This window comes from Hypoxylon fragiforme (genome assembly GCF_022984875.1).
Source record: "Hypoxylon fragiforme strain CBS 206.31 chromosome Unknown GGS25scaffold_8, whole genome shotgun sequence".
Lineage (NCBI taxonomy): Eukaryota > Fungi > Ascomycota > Sordariomycetes > Xylariales > Hypoxylaceae > Hypoxylon > Hypoxylon fragiforme.
The window spans coordinates 1,968,649-1,977,699 of record NW_026054763.1 but is presented as its reverse complement, the minus strand read 5'-3'; positions in this window follow the sequence as shown (position 1 = coordinate 1,977,699).

Below are 9,051 nucleotides of genomic sequence, written 5' to 3'. Positions count from 1 at the left end.
CGTTTTCATCTTAGCCGCCTTCTTGCCTAGCACATCGTACATACTACATACTACATACATAGGTACCTACTTGTATGTACTAGGTAAGGTATGTACATGCACCCAACATGACGAGTCGGTCAGATGAATTTCCCTATGTTGCATATTAGATCTTAAAAGGAGCTCTTATATGTGTTGCGTTGTCTCGATGTCGGTATTGTATACATGTATCTATCGGCATAATACTACCTACTTACATCAATACCTACAAAGATTCCTATTATACATATGTGCTATTTTCGACACATCGTGAAAAGGGATACATACATACATCCATCCTACCTACCTAACCTCCGGTACATACTAAGCAAACGGAATACCAACATCGAATATACTAACCTAGTCTTTTAGAGCAGAAACTACTTTCGTATTACGTAGTACGATACGAAAGGCTTCGGATTCGTTCTCATTAGCGTCGAGTTCTGATGCCAAGTTGATTATTTATGTAGAATTTTCGTTAGTTACGGTACTCGTTTATTTGTGTTTCACCTCATTCGTTTCTTATAGGTATTATACATATTATATCGAACATGCCGTTCCTATCACAGGTCAGCCTCAACCAGATCCGGAAAAGATGGATGCTATGAGGCGTTGCGTTACAATACCTACCTTAGTTACCTACCTACAGACTACAGTGGCTCTTCCTACATAAACCAGATCATGCATCTCTAGCTAGCTAGAATAGGACATGAAAAGACGGGGCTACTTCGGAGGCTCTAATTCGATCCCTGTCGATAACATTGTCGACAGACTCGACACTGGAGTGACTGGACAGTCGACCTGTGGACGTGGGCGTGTGGGTGACAAAAATAAATCGCTCGCTTGCTCACTCTCCCCGCGAACTGCACGCAAGACAGACAGCTTGCAAATTAATAGGTAGGTACTATGCAGGTAAGTATGTATGTACAATACAATACAATACTTCGAATATCTGGGGGGGCTTTGTTCCCATTAAGCGATGTGCGCTAAGGCACCACGTTGATCTCAACTCAACCCCAGCTCTCCCGCAAGTTAACTGTTAACCCCCTAACAACAATATACCTATCGACCCCTTATCCAAGCATTATTTTAAATAACAATTACGTGTTTTCGGGTCACTTCCCACGAAACTATGTCATCACTCTTAAAATAATAAGTCTTACGATACAGTATTTATCACTATCGTTCCATAAACCATGTTAGAAGGTCTCTAGCGCTCCAATATGCTGGGACATATGCTCCCCTAGTAGATTCAATAGACAAGCATGTATGGAATCTATGGATATCTCCTCTACCTTAGCATAGCTAGGTTGGTGATCAGCCACATTGCTATCTTCTAGAATGATTCGGCAGATTTCTCAGGTAGATAGATCTACGTGGTGCCGCATATTCCTAAGAATCCTAACTACATACCTGGGTAGGCTTATCATTTGCCTAACGAAGTCTACCTACCGAGCCAGGTTGCTAAAATGAACTCGTGATCCCCTGAGAAAGCTATATTCGTCATATGGGTCAATCCATGCTGCGATCTCCCGAAGCTACTAGTCAACATACTATGTATGTAAGGTTAGGCAACTGATTGCTTCATACAATCTGGGGACGAGCTAGATGAGAAAACTACCGAACACTACATCCGCTCTTAAGGTACTCCAAATCGGAAGTGAAATCCTTCAGCAGAACAATAAGAAACATCATGACATTGACGCTTAGGTAGGTAGGTACTGTAGGTAGGCAGCCCACTATGTACAATACAAACGGCCTCGGCCAACAGATTCTCCGGTCAGCCCTATTGCCTAATCCTACGTAGCAAGTCATAGATAGCTTTCGTTGGCTTATCATAGAAATAATCCTCACCGAGCCGTTATGCTCATTTAAATCCCTAGATCTTATCCATAAAAAAAAGGAGGGAATGAATGCGCGGTTTTCACATACACACATCGTACATCGTCCTCGTCGATGTCATCACGCTGTACTAAATTAAAGCCTCGTTGATTCTTCCAGAATCCAGCAAATGATCCAGTAAATATAGTCAAGTTCGTCGGGGATGATAACCGGATTTGTTCGACGGGGTAAGGGTGATCGACGATCTGAGCAAGGGTCATTGGTCCCGAGCCATGGAAGCCGTCCCAATTAATCATCCATTCTTGTTCTTTCATAGTGCATCTTCGCAGGGATCATGTATATCTTTTTTTCCTATTCGGGATACCCACGAGATTGGAAGAAAGGGACAAGTCTTTTTTGTCTACCTTTGCTTTTTTAACCCCCTTCACTTCCTCGCATGGAGGCTTGAGAAATTATACGGAATATTATACCTCGACTCCTTTTCTTACAATGGCTATTTGAGTACAGCCTAGCAGGTAGGTAGGTAGGTAGGTAGCTGCTTAGGTATTAATTCCTTAGTGAATGATATATGCCATGCCTTCTTCTCCTCGATGATGGAAATTCATCCGAATCGTGAGTGATATTCCCAGCAATGAGGTTGCCAAAGAGCTTAGCTCATATTACAAGCATAAAGCTGGAACTACATGCCTAGGCTAGTAAAATACCTACCTACCTACACTACCTACCTTACCTACCTACGGCGTAGTAGGTATGTAAGTAGTTTAATTTGCCTCTCCCCCAAACGTGATGATCATTCTAAGGCATCTCCCTGCGCCCTTCATACAATACTACGACACCCCACCCTAACGAGGCCCAACGACAAATCACGGGAATTGCCCTGAGCTGATGCCCGACGCGAGCTAACATGTCAGATATTCCACCTAGCCCGTGGCAGGATTAGACATGATGAATGTGTGGTTAGGGGCCCCCTATTCAATGGTCAGCTACCTACAACTATTGAACTGGACAGGGAGGTAATGCTAAGCTGTTCATATTCCTCCAATCGCAGCCATATAAGACACACCCATACCAAAAATATGCATACTCACTTGCCTACTCAACTATTACGTGTGTACCATACTTGCACTACAACATCGGACCATCTAGGAATGCAACGGATTACATGGTGGACTCAGCTCTTCAGTGACAACTCATATGTCCTCGATTGGACCACAAGCTTCCAAACCCCAGAGGCTCGCCTCTACTTCCTAAGATCTCCGAAAGGCCGTGATCATGCAGGATCTCTGTGCAGTGTCGACGAAGCAGGAAACAATTCCGTACATATATATGCGGGATTGCCTTATTGTCTAGTATCGTTGCATGCACGAGATTCGGTAAGGATGACAGATGATCTGTGTCATTACATATCAAGGTTGCCTTTGCAACTCATTGGCGATGCTGACGGGCCAGGACCAGGACCAGGCTTCTCTCGACTCTTCTCAAGATGCTCTTTTCTGTTGAACTCGAATAAGGAGCTTCGGATTTTACGCGAGCTCCTTAAACAGGTCGAGATCTTTAATAATTCGGTAGCTGGCTGGGCACTCTCGGTATTTCACGTCGCTTATAGGACAAGCTCGAACCCGGAATGGCCTGATGTGGCGGCTCTCTCAGGACATCCAGTGGCCTAGATTGCTCTCAGGGGGCTGTACCGATTCGTTATGCATGGTGTAGGTAGGTATGTATAATAGGCGTGCTAAAGAGGCAAGATGACACAAGCAAGGGCTTTCGTAGGCAAGTGGCTTGTATCAGAGTTGCTGAAACCTACCTATCGAACCCGATCTCATATCTCCTATCTTCTACGCGAGTGGATTAAGCCTCATCATGTTACGTGCAGGTTTTCGTGAAGCCTCAATAACGGGCACACTCCTTCGCTTCGATGAGATTTGCCCATTCGCTATGAAAAGCTAGCCACATTACAACCTGATCAATATAGGCCATAGGCCCTTCTCGTGACTATCCTGCCAGGAAGCTCAAGAGATGCACATAGCCGTATGCAAGTCGACAGATATTCGACTTGATCCTGATCGACCAGCACGGGTAGCCCAGAAGAGTCCAGGATACGATAAAGTGATATTATCACCTACTCTCATTCGTTCCTCGTGGAACCTGCATAATTGCAGAACTCCGCGGAGCACGAGCTGATAGCCTAGAGGTGACGGTTTTAGAATTACACGATGCCTCGCTTCGCCTCGCCTCCTGGGAACACTGCGTGATAAGAGCTCAAGGTACAAGGTATGTCGGTACTGTATTCGTAATATTTTCTCTTTAGGCGAAATGACTCCAATCTACTTCATCGTCCAATTAGGTATATATGTCGTAGTATACCCTCTCTCCCCCATGCCTGGGCTTCTCACTGCCTAATGAGTCGAGGCACGAGGCCATGTGGAAAGCATGAGACCTATCACAGTCTTCTACGTTGGCCAGGCTCATAGGCAGAAGCTGATAACTAGTAATGTAGAATTCCAGGCGGCCGAGGCATCTGCTACAAGGTCTCTTTACATCTTTCCAATCGGTTGGCCCCCCTTCTCGGCAATACCTCTTGTGTACCTACTCCCAAGCTGACGGTGACACAGACACAGTACATACAATTCCTTTAACGCGGGTAGGCAGTCTTATTGGCGTATATGTAAAAATATAAATACATGCTATATGTATATGGCGTGGGATGATAAACTGCGTCCTTTATGAGCCGTCTTATACTTTAATCTCGCTTGCCTAGGAGTAAGGATTCAGCCATAGGATACATACAACCGCTGAAGTCAGCTAAAGGGGATAGTTACCGGTATCCTTCAATATATATAAGACCTCTGAAGATCGCTATTTTTCAAAAGTACATGTCGCCTCATCAACTTCGAATCACTCGGCACTTAGATAGGCGGTCGTAGATAGTTTTATGGCGGCAGACACTTTCTGCCTTCTGATACATCGAGTACGTGGACCTAGTATTAGCAGATACATACATACTTAGGAATAGATCCGGCTGTTAAGGCTACATGTCACGTATCACAACAGGTTGACTGGCTACCTAGGTACTTGGCAGCCGAAGTATGTATGTACGCTCCAAATCAGTACGTACATACATAGGCACCGTCAAGTTGCTCAACTTTGATGGACAGCTTTTCCCTATTAGTCAGACAAGATGGTTACACCCATAGATCACCCAGACCGTTGGGCTGGGACTGCAAGCAGGCAGGGATCTGGGATAAATAGGATTCCTACGAATCCAGCTTCGAGTGATTTCTCGCCAAACCAAACGCCAAACAGCTTTTCTCTCCATGACATCATGTCACCCCTTTCCACCAATCTCTTCCCATCAATAGGATACGACCAAGCAAGCACATGTATCGATCTATGTAGTATGTAGCGTCCATCATGTATAGGCGTTGTAGATCACCCGGGGTAGATCCCCAAGATCTTTGGGGTAGGTTAAGGAGGTAGCTACCTAGGTAGGCAATTCTAGGTCTTGCCATATAGAAAATCCCATCATCATAGACCATGCGTACTTCACGGTACGCGACGTAATTCTCGCATCAGCTCCCTCCAGAACCCAAACGGCATACGGCAAACGGCGGCCTAGTCACCATCAGCATCACGGCCTCTCTTGTATCACCTACAGATATGGTACATTCCAATGCTTACATGTCGCCTCCCCACGGCAGTTATCAGTAGTCGATCATGGATTATCCCCTTCCTTCTCGGCTGCCTCCGGATATGAAGCTGTTACCTAACTCTCCTTCCTGTAACGACCTCCAAAGCCCTACTTTATATTACGGCGGGATCCGTATTGGCCAGACTCGTAGGATAGATACCTTACCTAGTATCTAGACTGGCCGAGGTGACAGTTCAGAAGCCACCGAAAGCCCATGCCCATGCCCTATCAGCTATTCTCCTTTTCAGACACCCGATATTAACATAAGTCCTACGACGACTGTAGCTGCATGCTCCCGTACCTAGTAAGGAGCCGAGCTGATCCAAATGTTGCAAGACCCCGGTTTGGCCATGGCCTAATTGTCTTATAACATGCTTTATTAGCACACATTCCCCGGAATCATCGCATGGCCGCGGCTGGCTTTGTATGTAAAAGCAAGTGACCCCCGTGCAACGCAGGGAAGGCCTTACGCCTCATGTCCTAGATGGGCGAAAGCCTTGACCAGTATCCGCCCACAGTATCAATACGCATACACCTATCCAACGAAATATCGCGCCAACAGTATGTAAGAAAAGCCCAACGTCCAAGGTAGCTCACGTGGCTGACAGGATTAAGCCCGGAGCGAGATTCTCGGATCGACATAAGCTTCCCACGAGAGAATTTCGTACAGCTTTCTTGCTTCTTTCCATATCTGATCTGATCTGATCTGACCTGTCTCTCTGCCTAATAGAGGAATAGGATATATAAAAAAACCAAAAATCATCTCTGCTCTGAAACATAAATAGAGAGTAGCATTATGACCTGTCGTTAAAAGCTATTTCCCGTGGCGAGACCTTTAATCTCGCGTGACAATACTCGCTTAAGTCCTCAACAGCGTGACAACGCTCGCCCCAGCCTCGACCCCCATTCTGTCACCTTTCCTTTCATACACGTGCTTTGTTGAAGTTAGTTACCTGACTCTGACAGAAAAACCAAAATAAAACAGACCCCCAACCTCACCGGTTTCCCAAACGACGAGTAGCAGGACATATCTGCCAGGCCCGAATATGAAGCCTGCGAGACACAAGATAAAGGGAATCAGCGAAGCGGGCATTACTTCGCGCGTCAGACTGGTCCGGCTACAGAAGGGAAGGTTTGGGGGGGTTGAGTAGCAGCAAATAGTAGGAGAGGGGGGCAGATGCAGACAACCTTGGTAGCACGCAGCCACAATCTGCAAGCAATCACATCTAGATCGACCAGCCAAAGCCAAAAAAAAAGGGGGGGGGAGAGGGGGAACAGCAACAGCAACAAGGAAAGAAAAGGGTTGGACGACGCCCGCCGCACGGGACAGCCCACAGCAACCTTCGACGCTGGCTTGGCGAGGCGAGGCGGCTCGGGGAAGTACATGACTTTTTTTTTCCCCTTTCCCTTTCCCTTTCCCTTTCCATTTCCCCCAACCTTAACCCCAACCCCCAAAATCTAAAAGGCCTTCTTATTGTTATTTGGTCGCTGACGGCGGCCAGCCAGCAGAATCCAGTCACCGGATGCAGCCTCCCTATGTGCCGTCCCCTACACCCGGGGCGCCGATCCCCTCCCGCGCTGGCGCTGAAACTTTCGAGGGCGATCAGCAGGGGGTTTGGCTGGTTATTGCATATGTATGTACAGATCAGCTTTGAGGTTATGTACATGCGTGCCTACATGTTACATAGTAAGTACATATATGAACGATATATACCTACCTATGCACATAACTATAGTAAGTACAGCTATATATGTACGAGGCCTTCTCATTCAACGCTCTCCTCGTCCTTCAACTCCTCACGTGTCGATCCATCCGGCGCGTAGCCTAGCCAGTGGGGGTTTCCGAGCCCTCGAATTCGTACATCCATATCTCTTTCTTTTTCTTTTCTTTCGTTGTTGGGTGGTTTCCCGCACACCCCCGTCGCCCTAAATCGCGTAAACCGACTCTTCTGGCTAGCTGCTCGCCGCGCGTGAGCGTCTGCTGATCGCGGCGTCTTGCGTATAGCTCGTGTAACACACTCGCTCGTAGGGTCTACGTGCATGTATCATACATGTATCTAGAGCTGTGAGACCATACAAATGCTATGTATGTATGTAGGTATGCCGCGCGACTTGTGCCGCGCCTGCAACAGCCGGCTCTGCCTCCGTACATAATATGTATGTACATATATATGTATTAGTGGGCGTGAGTATCTAGGTACCAGGTAGGTAGGTAGGTAATGTTGCAACCGAGATCCCACCATGACGTGAGGCCGCTGTAAGCTCCATTACATGCAATCGTCATTCCACGATATACGCCAGTCCTTTGTATGTACAGCAATCCTACTTCAATAGGATACTCGAACATCCATCGTATCTTCTTTGTCACGTCTTGGTAATGGATCGCCGACATAGTGAAGATCTCGTATCCTCTCAACTACCTACCTCTACACATGGTCGTCCGTGTATGTAGCTGTCGTATATACCGCCCTATCAAGTGTTAAGCTTCGAGCTCCTCATGCCCTCGAGAGGGGCAATATAAAACAAGCTTTCCCGCACAGCAAGCAGCTGAACGAATGAATGACGAGTGCCTAGGTACCTATACTTGCAGCTAGATGGGATGGTGCAGATTCGCTTCGCAAGGTGGAATAATACTACCACAAATGCATATTTCTTTCGCGTCTGGTAACGATATTCCCATCACTGGGAATGTGGGCGATCGTCCCGATCTAACCCGAGGAACTCCCCCGCCAAACCATTCCGAAAGGGCGATGAGTGACGCGATCATGGTAAAGACAAATTCTGCCAAAAGTTCGTTGATTTCGTAGCATACCGGCATCAGACGTGTTAGGTCTTCCGAGTTATGTACAAATAATATTCGGTGCTAGGTACGTATGTAACTGTGGTACGTCGCTTTCAGTTATGTAAGTACTATCAGAAAGAACGAAGAGGAGATAGGAGATACGGCCAACTCGATCACAGCGATTACCATCGCGGATTACTGATGCCCACCTACCTACCTAATACACACCTAACGACAGTGGCTAATCCACACTATGGAAGTGAGTGTCTTATGCACTATTATTCCCAGCCAGTGCCATAACACCGAGATAGCCAAGCCCCATCCCCCCCACAGATAGACCGCCGACAAACTGCTTCCTCAAGGACCACCATACAACAACAATAACCCGTGATTATAGTGCTCTGCACGCCCGCGAGTGTTAGAATGGCATTCTTACGGACCGTACCTAGTATTTATCCAGCGCTCGTCAAAGACCAACAACGACCACATACGAAATCCCGCCCGCTTGCCTGCCTGCCTGACAAACCTCGCGCCACCATCCGCTCGCCCCTATCTTATTCCCGAAGGGTGGTTAAAGGAAGCCTAGGAGTTAGCGCGCACAGAGGGGCCCCGAGTATTATTCGTAGGTATGTGCACCTTTGCATACTTAGATCGGCGGCATATCTATATCGCGAGTAGCGCCATAAAAGAAAAAGAAAACCAAATCTGAAGTACGGGTATC